General features: G+C 37.5%; 2 pseudogenes across 2 annotated transcripts in view; both read left to right on the top strand.

The window, feature by feature from the left end:
- Nucleotides 1-12032, top strand: part of LOC148731781 (FYVE, RhoGEF and PH domain-containing protein 4-like) — a 102849-nt pseudogene that overhangs the window by 68002 nt on the left and 22815 nt on the right. The gene's annotated exons all lie outside the window — the stretch shown is intronic.
- On the top strand, nucleotides 32-11974 carry LOC148731786 (FYVE, RhoGEF and PH domain-containing protein 4-like; annotated as a pseudogene). The gene is made up of 13 exons (XR_016001511.1): nucleotides 32-285; nucleotides 2348-2378; nucleotides 3165-3313; nucleotides 4372-4426; nucleotides 4965-5066; nucleotides 5486-5601; nucleotides 5799-5888; nucleotides 6452-6629; nucleotides 7860-7937; nucleotides 8386-9072; nucleotides 9590-9649; nucleotides 10236-10332; nucleotides 11081-11974. The product of XR_016001511.1 is annotated as an FYVE, RhoGEF and PH domain-containing protein 4-like (transcript).

The raw sequence follows: 12032 nt of genomic DNA on the forward strand, positions 1-12032 counted from the left end.
ATTGGTTACTTAAGAGAATCCGGTGGCTTGCCCCATTGCAGTCTCAAGAGAAGCCTGCAAGATTGCAAGTCATTAAGAATAACCTGGCTTCTCTGAACGTTCCTCTGCTTTTGGGACGATGGATACCCTCGGATCCACGTTCTGACGTTGATGTGAATAATGACGTGAACTCACTTTATGTAGAAATAATCGACAAGAATCGAACGTACAAATGCACGATTTGGGGCCAAAAGTTGTCGAGGAGACGAAGACTCAAAACCCTCTTGAATTGTGTACACAGCAAAGGTGAGGAATGACACAAGCCAATCACAATTCATTGTTTCAAAAAAGACTTAGGAAAAAAATCCAAATTTTGAAAACAAGGACTACTAGTCTCTGCGGAGTTCCAATGGTTATCGCTATTGTTTTCATTGAACAAAGACTGAATGCATAATTAATATATGAGGTTATTAATGTATGAGGTTATTAATGTATGGGGTTATTAATTTATGGGGTTATTAATGTATGGGGTTATTAATGTAGTACTCTTGCCAGCGAATTTTGTTTTTCGCTTATTTAATGTGTTCCTCCCTTCCCGGGGCCAAAGCATCTGTGATTTGCCATACTCAATTTCAGTGAAAAGTTACAGAACATTTTTGAAATAGGATTAAAAAAAATGTGGATTGATCGTACAAAAATCGCTCTCGAAAAAAAGTATTAAGAAATAAAAAATTTGGAGACACGCTTTCGTTGTATAAATCTAAAACCAGTGACTGTCAAAATTTGAGAGCAATCGAACAAATTCCCTAAGGTGATTCGGGCGTTCGCATATAGAAGTCGTGAAAAATTTGACAATTCATTTTTTTTTTTAAATTTTGGTTTAGTCTGATAGCCAGTCCTATAAGCTTTAATTTGATATATGGGTTTACATATCTACAGTTTAAAGCGGACGCGATACATCGCTTGCACGCGAGACACCCCTGAAGGTGCACGGTAACCTAATAACTGCATCTCAGAACGAAGAAACATTTGTACAAGAGACAGAAGCGACTATATGCGATTACAGTGGTGCATTGGAATTCTCGCCTACAAATTGATCTACACAGTCCAAAGCGTAACTCCCATGTTTATGATTATGTTAATGTTTTATGATTTTGGCACATCTGTGGACATAAGACATTTTTGCATCTCAATAAAAACTTTTTATGGTCATGGAATCCAAGAGGCCTTTGAGGTTGGAAAGCAAATCTGTGATTTGAGTGCACTGGATCAATTGCCAATTTGTATGTAACATAAGTGACTACTGCTTTGTGAAAAGTGCATATTAATGTTAAGATTTACTAAAACCTAGCTTGAATAAGAAATTTCATGATAAACATATACCTGCATGTATATCTCTTGGTGCATTTTGTGTAGCATGCCTCTAAAATTACTCCTAGTCTTAAACCTTCACATTCAAGGTACTGAGAATTTCTTGGAATTATTTGGATAACTCAAAAAATATTTTAGTGTAGATTGATTCACCCAGGTTTCAGTCAAGTCCCTCGCACTGGAAATGTAAAATGACGCGGCAGCTTTCAAAGTCAAAACATGTTAAAATTCGGAAAACAAATAAAGGCAATTTGCATTGGCATTGGACCTCTCCGTGGGGTTGGCAGTAAAGAGGTTAAATTTCTTCTGTGACATGGAAGCACCAGGAAGAAATAAAAGAGCATCAATACTAAGTCTTTAAAGAAATCAGTTTCCTTTAAGGTTTGAACTTTGTTTGGTGTTGGATTTATTGTCTGGCTCAGTAGATGTATGCATTTAGATTATTCAGTTTCATTTGCCTTTTTTCAAACCTTAAGAAAGGTGAGCAACTAGTTTTTGCTTCCAGTCATATAATGTTTTATTTTGTCTTTTTTTGTTGGTTTTGTCCTTGAATTAATAATATGAATTGAACCACTTGCTATCACTTTGTGACTTCATTGAAATTGTAGACAAATATTATGCTGGGTTTGAACTAAGAAAATAATTATTGATATCAGTTAGAAAAATTTTTAATAACTTTTTTCACTTTTTAATTGGAAAAATCTACTTGTCCTTTGAACCAGGCCTTAAGAAATCGCATGAACCTCCAAAAATGATTTCCAGCTTCCTTTGATTTATGGAATTTAAGAGTCTCTGTCAAGTGACTTTCCAGTGACCATTTGTTGATTTGGGTCACCAATTCATAACAGAAAAAAGTTAAGCTCAGAGCCCTTCCAGCACAAATATTGTTGTCAGATCTTGAAAAATTTTTACTGAAATGATTTGTTTCTTTTTGTTTTTTGTTTTTTGTTTTTTTTTTGAAAACTAATTGTTTTTAATTGATTTATTTTATTTACAGTTATGTCAGAAGACTGCACTTTCTTGATCAGGTAAGGCGTAAAAAAAGAAGTCAATACTTGGTAGACAGGGACTACACAATTTCTCTAATGAAGGAAAAACAAAGGCAGGGAAGAGAAACACTCCTATTGTATTTATTGTAAATCAAATTTAGCTAGAAAATTTTGAAAGGGGGCTGACCAGATACAAGGTTTCTCACTAAAATCTTATCTTATATATTTGTTACATCTTTCAAATACAATAAACAGTCATTATGCAGTCATTTTGGAGGTTATGTATGGAACACTTTTTGTTGAAAATTTATTCTGCAATTGTGGAACTGGCTTTAATCATTACTTTTAACATTTTAATAATCCATAAATATTAGTTACTAGTATTTTATCAACTATTGTTAACAGGGTACAATTGTAATGTTCATTTGATGTTTGTTTAATTTTTTGTTTACTGTAAACAATTTTCAATGTACGTAACTTTGATTGGATCGAGCAATTGTAAATTTTTCAGGCAATGCACTCAATTCCTACAGAGAGGGAGTAAAAGTTTTGTGTGAAAATATCAAACAATGGCTGTGGGGAAGACTTTGATCTTATTGGCTTCCTTTAAAATCCTAAGGCAGGGTTAGTGTGAAATCCGATTTCAGATTTGATTGCTTTGAAAGAAAACTCAATACGATTCTATTTGTCTACAATTTGATGATTGAATACCTTAACTGCTAAAAACATATTCATTACCCCTGGTGCCCACTCGGGATTTGGTTATTTAAAAAGAGCTCTGTATATTTGATATTTATTTATTTATATCTTTCGTGTCATGTATAGGTCTTTTACAAGCAAATTAACAACCAGTGCTGTGCAAAAGGGCTTTTACCTCAGGAAGTTCTCAATGACATTTTGTCCAACATTCAAGCTATTCACCAACTGCACAGAGATTTCTTATTACCTAAGTTGGAGGTGAGGATGAAAGAATGGTATATGTTTACTTTTTGGTTACTAGATATTTTCAATTAAAGTTAAGAAGTTACATATCTAATGAATATTTAATGAAGCCAAAGACAGTAAGCCTCCATCCAGTTTCATTTTTGGAATTGAAATGTAGTGCTTCTTTCCCATCAATAAAAAGAGTGCTCCCAACTTTAAGGCTGCAATGAGTTGGTCAGCCTTGGTAGATTGACCGCAGTAAAGAGTTTGTAACATTTTGAGCATTAGTCCTTGGTCATAGATAAGGGCTCTGGGAAGAGTATTTCAAGTGTGTTCAGCTCTTCCTTTGGATAAGCTGATGCTCAAAATGTCACCTTTAGAAACTCTTTATGATGGCCAATCTACATTCTCAGCTGAGCTGATAAAACCAAATTGTCTTGTTATACCTCCCCATGGACCCAGCACCACAGTTTCTCTGAGGTAAAAGGTAAAGCCTGTTTACAAGCCAAATGGCCCATCCGGCCAGCATTTAAATCCAGTTTCTGTAGCATGAAGCGACTAGGAGTATTTCTACTCCCCCCAGGATTGGATGCTAGTCCATTGCAGGGTTACCCCCAGTGTTAAATTCGCTGGTACCCATTTATTCTCTAAGAACAAAACACAAAGTTCCCCACTAGGGCTCAAACCCAGACCACTCAATCTGGAGTAAAGCACACTAACCATGAGGCCACCGCGCCTCCAGTTTCTCTTAAGCTAGAACCTTACCCCTTTATTCATCAGTCAGTTCATCATTCAGCCAGACATTCAATCAGTCATTTAGACAGTCAGTCAGTTCATTAGTCCATCAATCATTCATCATTCAGTCAGTCAGTGACTTAGTCAGTTGGTCAGTCAGTAAGTCCCTCAGTCAGTCAGTCAGTCAGTCAGTCAGTCAGTCAGTCAGTCATTCAATCTGTTAGTCAGTTAATCAATTATTTACAATCAATCAATCAGTCAGTCAGTTAATCAGTTCTCAACATGTATTTAATGAATTTGCATGATCCTCTGTCTTATAAGTTTTCATTCATTTATTGACCTAGTTTTATTATTATTTATTTATATTTATCAGGGGCACCAACAACCAAATTGGGGATATTCTAAAAGAGCTGGCTCCATTTCTAAAGGCAAGTGTTCTTCAAATTATTCCACATATAAGCATTGTTAATTTCCTCTAGGCACATTCTTATGTCACGTTATTTCTCAAAGGAGTTCAGAATCCACAAGTGAACGTTACCTCCTATCATTCTACGTGTTCACAGCTCAGATTAGCCTTTTGAAACCTAATAATGGCCAGCATCTAAATTCTCCTTAAAATATTGTCCCCCAATCACACATTAAGGTTACAAGAATAATGGACATGATCATCACCTGAAGAGGCTCTTGATTGTTTGACAAATTCTCCTTTTCAGCATCTTAGGAAATGTATAGAGAACAGTATGGAGAATATGCATACTGATGTTAGGGTTTAGATCATAGCTTTGGGTCCTGTGGTTGCCTTGAATTATAGTGAATATCTTGTACAGGTTACAAAAAATTGATAATTTCAATACCTAAAGATCATTTTGTTTCTTATAACCATCATTTAAAACTATCATTTGATTCGTTTTTCCCAAGCCATATTAATTCCAATAATGGTGTTTTCGTCATTTTGTGCTTCTTTAGATGTATATACTATACGTTGGAAACTTTGACAAAGCAACAGAGACTTTAGCATCTTGGATTAAGAAGTCACCAACTATGGCGATTCTGATTGAGGACAAGCAAGTAGGTTATACAATTAGAGCAATTTTCAATTGAGTGTCCAAAATGACTTTAGACTACTTTGGTTTTGCTTTATTTTGCTCTGTGATTGGTCCAGAAAACTCGCGCCACTTTCTTAACCAATTAGATTCAAAACTAAAACCTGGTCGCCCGCGTTGTTCCGCGTTTCAGGCAGTTTTTTTGTTTTTGTTTTTTATTTTTTTTTGACTTCTAGTTCTCATCGATTTTTGTTTTACAACACGTTGGCAAAAATATTTTACTTTGCCACTATGTCTCGTGAAAGTAAGCCACAACAATCAAGTCAAGTGGAACGATTAACGTCGTTTTTTGCTGCCATGGAATTATAAGAATAATTTAATTCTGTACCTCCCAAATGGAAGTACATGTAAAACTTCACCTTAAGTTTTTGATGAATTGCTCAGGAGCCGGCGAATACAGACGTTTTTCCGGTTGTCACTTCTGCCTGGGCTGAACAGCGGCGAAACGTCTGGCATGCACAAAGGGATCACTCTTTGCTTCAACAAACTGCTGTTAAAAGGTAAAATTAGTGCTTAAGATTGCTAATAGCTAACTGAGGACACATTTTGATTGAATGTCGAAAATAATCCGGTATTACATTGGTTTTTTAACGCTCTGTGATTCGTCCAGAAAACTCACACCACCCTCTCGACCAATCAGATGCAACACTGACGCCAACCGCGGAAAGATGTAAGGCTAATTCCCCCTTTGCTTTAGCCTTGATGCCGGGGTACCCCCAGCCCAACCTCCCCCTCCGTACGGGGATCAGAAGGAGGAGGTTTCACAGGTGGCCCAAGCCAAAGCTCAGTAAATCAGTCTGTACTATATTGTTATTTGGTTATATCAACTAAGTTGAAATTGTAAATTGGCCACCGTATCGAATAAAAAAGCTGACGTTTCGAGCGTTAGCCCTTCGTCAGAGCTAACGGGCTAACGCTCGAAACGTCAGCTCTTTTATTCATTACGGAGGCCAATTTACAATTTCAACTTAGTTGATATAACCAAATTATCTTCTCACCCCTACCGATCCAGCACCACAGTTTCTTTAGAAACTTTCAGTCTTTGTACTATTATTGTTGTTACACAGCAATAAAAAAATATAAGGATTTTATGGGGAATATGATTGCAATAAGAAACCAAACATTATCCAAGATTTAGATTAAAAAGTAGCGGACCTCACTTCCTTCAGCCCTGATATTTCTACTGTTACAAAATGGAAACGTGTGTAATCGTATATCGAGGTTGGGCTGCCTGTGCTAACATGCATATCGTGACAAGTTTCAGAGAGATATCGGTGACTGACGTATTAGCCTGTGTCTTGATGTGGTGGGATTCATTACAGCAATATGCCTTTTTCTTTTTTCCTAATTTCTTACATGTTTCCCATACTGTTCAACCAACCAAATTTTATCTCTTTCTGTCGCCCCTCTTTTTTTGAGGTGCTGTCAAAATCAACTTTTTTTGTTTTGTTTTGTTGTTTTTTTTTTAGTTGCTTTAAAAATCATATCTGCTTCAGCACAGCATGCCAATGACAGCATGAAGAAAACGGCAAGTCTTAAAATTAAATCTAGAATTTGTTCTCAGGCATAGAACTGTTACTAGTTATTTCTTTGAACTCCTGTTTACTTGAAACCTGTGTCAACCTATTTTTCGTCGAGTCGACAAGGTGGAGACTTTTCCTTCCCTTTCTTTTACAGAATTAACTTGTAACTTGATAATGTTAAAAAGCTGACGTTTCGAGCGTTAGCCCGTCCTCAGAGCGAATCATTCGCTCTGACGAAGGGCTGACGCTCGAAACGTCAGCTTTTTAACTCTTTACGGTGGCCAACTTACAATTTCAACTTAGTTGCTAAAACCAAATTATATTTTAAAAAAGTTAGTAGTATGCTTCTGACGTCATTTACATCGGATGTTCTAGGGCCGCTAAACATCCCAGAGTTGTGGCTAATTTTTAAATAACTGACTAGTCCAGGGCTGTGTCTAATTGGTTAGGACCCAGAGTAACCCTATATACTTCTAAAGTCACCATGATCGTCCCTTCTTTTTTTTTTTTTTTTCATAGATATTGAACTTAAGAAAAGGGAAAGGATTAAATGCTAAAACATGAGTGACTTGTCCACAAATTTTTAAAAAATTAGTATAGGTAATCGCATGGGGCCGAGGAAAATTAAGGATTAATATCACGCGTGTTTTCGGAAGTTGCTGAAATTGTCCGAGTCGCTGTGCGACTCGGGCAATTTCAGCAACTTCCGAAAACACAAGTGACATTAAGCCTTAATTTTACGAGGAACCATGTGATTACTTGTTTATAATATAAGGGGCAAAATGTTTTACTTACTGATCTCGCGCAAAACGGGACGCCATTGTTACAAAACAAACAGAAATTTCTTTACCTTGGCAGCCGTTGCTTAGCGATTTTCAGCCTATCATTTTCAAGTAATTTTGCCCGGGGCAATTACAAAAATTAAGAAAAAATGCCCTCTGTCTTGACCAATCACAATTCAGTAATTTTGCCCCTTATATGATAAGACTAGTAATGTCTTTTCACTATACCTTAATGATATTAATAATAATGATAACATATTTTATAATTATAGTTATTTTCTTTAAAACTAGGAGCGATTCAAGACTCTTTTGGAAATCCAGGAACGAATAGGAGATGATTGTGCGCTGATAACTGCTAGTCGTGCGAGTATCTTGTTCAACCGGTTTGAAACTGGTTTATCCCAATCGGTATTCGATGGCTCTCGTAAATTGGCATCATTGTTGTCGTTCTAGGAATTTGTGATGGAGGGAGACGTTAGGAAGGTTGCGGCGAGGACGACAGACAGTCATCAAGAACGAACACTGATGTTGGTGAGTAAGTGATATGTCTGTGCTCGTAAAACTGACGAAGACAATACCCTGTATCTGCGATGCCATCTGTCTAATGTCAGACATTGTGATTTTGTCGCTCTCTCGGATGAGAACTTAGAACTATATTTCCCGTCTCCTCCTTTACCTGACACTATTAAACAGCTTGAAAACCCTGTCTATTTTAAAAGAAAGATAAAATCTATTAAGACCTATGTCAGGGACATCAGCATCCGAAAGGAATGCTCTGTAAATTGTTATAGGAACCCTGAATTTAGATATTTTTTAATTATTTGGTCCCTCTTTCGACTTGTATTTTATATTATTATAGCTCCTGAAACTGGTTATATTTGGAACGCCCTTGTAATGTTTCGCCTTCAAACGTTTCGCCTCTTTCTACTCTAAAAAGGGTAGTAGAAGCTAAATTTGGACCATGTACTTTGTTTTGCAGTTCAACGACATTCTCCTTTGCTGTGCAAAGTTTCCTGGCACAAACAAATACAAAGTGAAAGTAGAAATGGACTTGTACGGAATGGAAGTACACGACGTGGAGGAGGAACTGGAAATAGAGAATTGCTTTCGTATAGTAAGCAAACAAAGAGTCGTGGATTTCACCGCAGCGTCCGCCGAGGAGAAAGAAGCTTGGGTGAATAAACTTAAAGAGACCGTAAACGAACTGACAACGAAAAGAGAGAGTTATCGAAGAGGGACCAAGCTTGAAGTCATGGAAGAGGGAGACCTGGGAAAGAAAGCGCCAGCCTAGGTACGAGACGAAGCAGTGAGCATGTGCATGCTTTGTGACGTCCTGTTTACGAAGTTTCGTCGGAGACACCACTGTCGCGCCTGTGGGAGGGTGGTGTGCGGACATTGTTCTCGCTTCAAAGCACCGCTGGAGTAAAAGAATGGGAAACTGGAGAAGGTTTGCGAAATTTGTCACAGGGTTTTTGTGAAGGGCTCCAGCGAGGAAACGGTCAAGGAAGTGGAAGGGAAGGGTCAGAGTGTGTTGAAAATCGGCCAGGAATCAAAGATCTGGCACAGTGGATACTTGAATTTCAAGGCCAAAGGAGATAAAAGCTGGCCGAAGAGATGGTTTATGCTTTCGAGTGACTTTGTGTTGTTGCGGTACAAGGCCAAGAAGGTAAAGGCATTATTAGTATCAGTACCATATTGATCACTTCAGAGTCAGTATTAGTACTTACATTGTGGCAATACTAGTAACAACAGTTTTCCAGTATTGGCTGGCAACATCTTGAGGTACTTTTGACTTTATCGAAGACTGACAGGAAGTGTTTCTTAATCAATGATTGCATTACTTCAGCTGGAGAATTGTGACGTTTCTGTCGACGTTAAAGAGAAAGAAATTTACCAAGAGAAGCTAAACCTATTTTGAATCGTATTTTCGTTGAATTTTTTTAGGTTGGAAACTGGAAACTATTACACTAAGTAGGCTGAAAAAAAAAAAAAAAAACGACAGCGCTTGTTGCGATTGCAACAATCAAACTTATTTCTGCGGTCGCTTGATTTCTCTTTTCGTGCGTTCGCAAAGATTGTTCAAGCTTTTTCCAATGCTCCTAGCGATTCTCGTGTTGTTAAAGGTGTTGTGCTCTTAGTCTTTGGTGGAGTTCATTGAGGGCATTTGTGTTTTTTTGATGCAGGACACAAAAGCAGAGTTTAACCTCCCCCTCCCTGGTCACAATGCAGACAAACCATCTCTGGTAAGTTTTGTTGACAGCACCGTGTATTTCTTGTGAGGTAAACCCCTGCATGAAAATATCCCTTCTTGAAAGCGCGTCAACCGGGTATTCCCGCGCTTTAGGCCCTTGGCCTGTTGTTTCTTTGAGTTCTGATTGGCTCCTCGTGATTTCTTCCTTTATTCTGATTGGCCATTCTGATCACTTGAGTGCTGATTTTACGATGCACAATCGATTAGCAAAGTGTTTTCGATTCTCTGCGATGACTTATTACATTACGACATTTTTACTACAAGTTTTTAGCGAAGCATAAAATGTATGTAAATCGTGTAAACAGTGTAGTGTTTCTCTTTTCGAGCCACAAACTTGGCACGGTTTTTAATAAGATTTTAATTTTTGTATGCCTACTTTTCTGATAAAGTGATATTCTTGCAAAAACTCTCAGTGGATGGCAAAGTTTGTTTCGTTGCAACAACTAATGCCTCTGTTTTCTAAGCATGCGCTGTTTTACGATGGAAGATTGTCGCATTATAGTGTTCTTTTGTAAAATTATTTTATACGCATCATTACAAAAGGATTTTTATGTATCTTTTTACATTTTCCTTTCTAGGCAGACGAGGTGGACCGCCGCAAGAATGTGTTTAAAGTACATCACAAAAACCTTCGGGTGTATTTTTTGAGGCCGAAAATGAGGAGAGCATGCAAAGGTAATAACAACCGACCAAATTTCAAACTCTCCTTATTAATCAGTATACGTTTCTGTTGAGAATTTATCAGTAAATCCGAGATCGTTTTGATGTGATGTGTTTATATATGTTTTAGTCTCCGCACTAGAATTCAAATCGCGATGTCTGGGTTTTAACTCCCAAGATGTGATTGTTAATTGTCCCCTCCAGCTGCTACACATTTCCTTGTAATTTAGTTACGGGAATTCGGTGACAAGTCAAGATGATTACTTCTACCTGATAAGTTTGAGAATTCTCACTACCTGTTAGCTGGATAGTGTTGGATATTTTAGGGAGAAGATAGTTGTGAATCGCCTCCGGGGAACTTAAGTATTAAGTTCCTCTGTCCACCCCAATGAAGACCAGCACGTTGTCAGAAAACCTGGCGAAATGAGGGGGGCGGGGAAGGGGTAGGGACGGAAGGGGATGAAAAGGGGATGACTTTTGATAGACTAAAATCCCGTCGTGGGGTGGGTGGAGGTGGGGTTGCCATTGCGACTTGTTACTCTCTGATACAGAAACTGGTGTGATCTCCAGCGGTGTGGTTTAGTATAACTACACTGAAGAGCGCATTAAAGAATGATTTCTCATACCATGGCAGGGGGTAGATAGAGAAAACTGTTCCAGGAGAAGACTGCTGACAATCAGGGCTGAATTTTGTCAGATTCTCCACACCTTAATCCAAAGAAATAAGCGGAAAACTGTAAGTTAAGTTTTTATTTCTTATCAGGTGGATGGAACTTCTGGCTCGTGCAATGAAAGCTGAGGAAATTGACGAAAAAAGTCCGGAAAATCAGGAAAGCAGTGAAACTGTAGAGGTCACGGTTATTTAAGCCTTGTCATTTTAATAGCTTCAAAATATTTGAGGAATTAAAAAAAAAATCCGTTTTCCTGACGAGGTTGCAATTTTCAATAAATTTATTTTATTTCAAGTTCAGAATTTTCTTCAAAATTACGAGTCAGAGACATACGAGACATAATGAAGTCAAAGAATATTATGGGATACTTTCAAGTGCTGGTAGGGTAATGAAAGGCAAGACTGATTTGCCAAATATGGTTAGGTTTTTCTTGATCCCTACAAAGTATTTTGTTTACATGTAACCCTCACAAAGTGTCTCCGAATAATATCACTTATAATATAAAACTGAAAATCAACATTCACGTGTGTGTAAATGAATAAATACCGGTACATAAATCTAGGCCGCTTAGTTTGTGAAATAGAGAAACTGAAATACCACTTACTAACCGAGTTCAATGTCCGTACTGTAAGTCATAGACCGAGTTTTTTTTCGAGCGGAGAAAACGAGCGAAAAAGGCACCAAGAAAACGAGGTTACTAAGATATATCTGTATTCACAAAACACAGGGAAAAACGGCCCGTTAAATTGAACAATCATAGCGCACTTACTAAATGGGAGATCCGGTAACTAATTGAAGTTTTTCATGCGTCGAAAGATGCGGAGATGTGTTCATGAGCTATTGTAAAGAATTGGAGTTGTTGAGGCTCTATAAGAAAATTTAACTAAGAAAAGTGTCTCAAGTTAAGAATAGAGATATTTTTCCTATATATTTTTGTAATATGGAATTTTGTTTATGCGAAGGAAATAAAATGCATTGTCACTCAGGCTTATATGTCTGTAGTACCGGTTGGAGGGACGATAAATCTAATATTTATCTCTATTT

This window comes from Stylophora pistillata, chromosome 5 (assembly GCF_964205215.1).
Source record: "Stylophora pistillata chromosome 5, jaStyPist1.2, whole genome shotgun sequence".
Classification (NCBI taxonomy): domain Eukaryota; kingdom Metazoa; phylum Cnidaria; class Anthozoa; order Scleractinia; family Pocilloporidae; genus Stylophora; species Stylophora pistillata.